Source organism: Gossypium arboreum, chromosome 6 (assembly GCF_025698485.1).
Source record: "Gossypium arboreum isolate Shixiya-1 chromosome 6, ASM2569848v2, whole genome shotgun sequence".
Taxonomy (NCBI): Eukaryota; Viridiplantae; Streptophyta; class Magnoliopsida; order Malvales; family Malvaceae; genus Gossypium; species Gossypium arboreum.
In genome coordinates, this window is record NC_069075.1 from 54143971 (window position 1) to 54147743 (window position 3773).

Below are 3773 nucleotides of genomic sequence, written 5' to 3' on the forward strand. Positions count from 1 at the left end.
TACTTACCACAATTCTTTGCCTCGGTTCTGGTTCAGGTTCCACTAACCCTTCCTTTTCTTGGATGGTAATTGCGTTGAGTTGTTCCCTTGGGTTAGATTCAGTGTTATTCAGTAGGCTACCTTGTGGTCGTTTAGATATTAATTTGGCGAGCTATCCTATCTGAGTTTTGAGCCCTTGGATTGATGCTTGTTGATTCTTAAGTGCTGTCTCGATATTCTGAAAATGAGTTTCTGACACCGAGATGAATTTTGTCAGCATCTCCTCAAGGTTTGGCTTTTTCTCTTGTTGGTAGGGTGGTTGTTGGAAGCCTGGAGGTGGTGGTCTCTGATTCCCTTGGCCTCCCCATGAGAAAATTGGGTGGTTCCTTCAACCTACATTATAAGTATTACTATAAGGATTATTTTGAGATCGAAGATTATTACTCATGTAATTTAACTGCTCGTTCTCCATGTTGTGACCATATGGTGGGTATTCTGAATTGCTTGATCCACCTCCACTTGTTTTGCATTGCATTACTGGGTGAACTTGTGAAGAACCAAGAAAACTGTCAATTTTTCTATTCAAAAGTTCTACCTGATGAAAGAGTATGGTGACTGAATCGATGTTAAAAACGCTAGCTATTTTCGTTGGCTTTATCCTCATGACTTATCACTAATAATTATTCAGTGACGTCTCTTCTATAAATTCATAAGCATCCTCAGGTGTCTTATTATTGATAGTTCCACCAGCAGCTGCGTCAATCATCTGTCTAGTTGAAGGATTTAGGCCATTGTGAAACATTTGAACCTGTAGCCAGTATGGTAACCCATGTTGAGGGCATCTTCGCAAAAGGTCCTTGTGTCTCTCCTATGCATCGTAGAGTGTTTCTAAATCCATCTGCACAAAAGAAGAGATATCATTACTTAATTTAATCGATTTAGGCAGCGAAAAATATTTTAATAAAAACTTTTCGGTCATTTGTTCCCAAGTAGTGATTGACCCTCTTGGTAACGAGTTCAACCACTGTTTAGCTTTGCTCCTCAATGAAAAAGGGAATAACCAATGGTGAATGGCATTATCAGAAACGCCATTGATTTTAAAATTCTAGGAAATTCGCCAAATGAGTATTTGGGTCCTTGTCCTGCAAACCATCAAACTGAACAAACAATTGGATCATTTGAATGGTGTTAGGTTTCAGTTCAAAATTACTCACAACAATAGCAGACCTAACTATGCTTGATTCAGTTCCTGTTAAAGAAGGTTTAGCATAATCATACATAGTACGCAGAGCAAGATTCTGTTTTACTGGATCAGCGGCAATCGCAGAAGGTAGCAGATTTTCCTATTTTTCAGCCACCTCCTCGGTTGTGATTAAAGTATCATCCTCTTGCTCTTCCTCTATGTATCGTAAGCTTTGCCATATTTCTCTTCAGTTTCTGTGAACTGTGGGATCGATCTCACTATTAAACAGTAATGGTCCTGACTGGTTTCTTCTAGTCATACACTATAAAAACTTACCAGGAACGAATAAAAGAAAAATTAGAAAAAAAATAAAAATTTAAATTGTAAATAAAGTAAAATGGCTAAAGTAATAAAAATTGAGTGTTCCTAATATCTTAGTTCCCCGGCAATGGTGCCAAAAAATTGATACGTGATATTTGAGATAGGTTTTAAAAATTTATAATTAATCGTTCTTGAAACTAACTATTATCACGATGAAGGCAAGTGTACCAATCGAATAGTAACAAGATAATAGTTATGAAAGAAAACATGGTAAATATTTAGATAATAATAACAAGATCTGTCTTAGGTTTCATTTCCCTTAGGGATTTAGGGGGTTTAGTTCATAATTATGAAAGAAAACATCTCAAGAGAATAAAGATAACAAAACATAAAGAAAACCTAAAACCCCTAAATGGAAATTGAAGGGAGATCTTCAGTCTTGAGGATGAATCCAGCTTCTGAGATGGATTAATCGGCTTCCCTTGAGTAATTCCTTGCCTCCTACTTCGTGTGTACTATTCTAGGTGCCTCCTTAGGTGTTTAAATAGGATTTTGAATGCCTAAAATCCCTTAAAAGTGGCCTTTTTCCGAATAAGACTATACTTGGGCTTGACAGGGACACACCCGTGTACGATTGCTCCAACCCGTGGTCTAGGATGTTAAATAGGCACGGGCATGTAGTCTACCCATGTAAGTCGTGCTTTGGTCTTGCCAAATGGACACGGCTGTGCGGTTTACCAGTGTGAGGAAGTCCAAGCCGTGTTGATTTCCCTTGTGGGTCCATTTTCTTTGTTTTCGGCCCGTTTCTTGCTCTTTTTACTCTCCTATGCTCACCTAAGTATAAAACATGAAATTAAAGAATTAGGAGCATTGAATTCACCAAATCTAAGGAGAAACCATCCATAAATGTGCTAAGCATGGGATAAAAATATGTATAAATTACGGTTTATCAATGGCAAACGTTTGAAGCATTATTAGGGGGCTCCCATACTTCTTGATAAACATTCTATTGCTCTTCAAACTGCGTAGTGTTTTATTTTGCCTGATTTAATTTAATTAATTTTCTTTTGATTTCTTTCTTTTATCGGTTTAATTAATTTTTATTTCTTTCTTTTGTTTCAGGTCATTTTGGCCCAAGATTTGTAATAGTTAGCCCACTTAGCATACTTGCGAATTTTTAGCTTAATTTTTATATTATTCTTTCTTTTCCCACCTAATTCTTACTTTAATGTGTTAGGCCATAATTTCTGGCTAACCTTATCCCCCACGTCACCGTTTTATTCTCTCTCATTTTTACCTTAGTCGATGCATTTTCTTTCTCCAAGTTATTTTCAATTTCTTCTTTTTCACCATTTTCAGTTTTCCATCAATAACTGTAAAGGTTAACTTTTTCTTTTTATAGTTACTATTTCTTCTCAAATGGCTCGACGTATGCCATCATCATCAACCTCTATGCCACCAATATCATTTTTTAGCGAAGCTGTTGAAGTAAAGTACAACACGAACACATCGAAGCGACCCTTTTGTATGGAAAAAGGCTTTTTTTTCAAGATACAACCTTTATGGGATACACTAAAGTAATTTCTTCTGTGGTAAAAAAACATGGATTGAAAATCTTTTGCCTTCATCTTGATGATGTTCTCACGAAACTTGTAAAGGAATTTTATGCCCATTTAACCTCTCCAGATAATGCTTTCATCTATGTCTGCGGTGCTTCAATGTTATTCAATGAATACTCCATCAACGCACAATATGGTTTACTTGAAGACCCTAATGAACATTTTCTATTTTTCAAGACAATAACATCAAAAGGACTCAATCAAGTTCTGAAGGATTTATGAGTGGATGGGACCAAATGTATAGTTTCTCGGAATGATTGCTACACCATCGACCGTGTTTCTTTGAAGCCTTATTGTAGGGTATGGTACCATGTTCTTAAATCTTTCCTTAGCCCTTCAATTCATTACTTTACTATTTTTAAGGAACGCATGTTGTTACTGCATTCTATTATGAATGTAAGAAAGATAAATTTTGGAAAAATTATTTTTCGAGAAATTCATCGTTGCACATAAAAGAATGCAGGCACCTTGAATTTTCAATCTCTTATTACTACACTTTTTCAACAAGTCAATGTCCCTATCCAAGCAAATGAGGACAAATATCCCTAACAAATGAGCCATCACCAAACAAATTGCCATTTAATTTTCAGGGGAAGAAGTGCCATGGCATCCTGGCGTTGCATTAACCCCTTCTCCACCTACTGGTACCATGCCACTCCATCCACATCTCA

At 36.5% G+C, this 3773-nt stretch overlaps 1 non-coding gene across 1 annotated transcript; it reads left to right on the top strand.

Moving 5' to 3' along the window:
* Positions 1–803: 803 nt before the first annotated feature.
* Positions 804–910, top strand: LOC128294907 (small nucleolar RNA R71). The gene has a single exon (XR_008285214.1). It is a non-coding gene; the product is annotated as a small nucleolar RNA R71 (small nucleolar RNA).
* Positions 911–3773: the final 2863 nt, after the last annotated feature.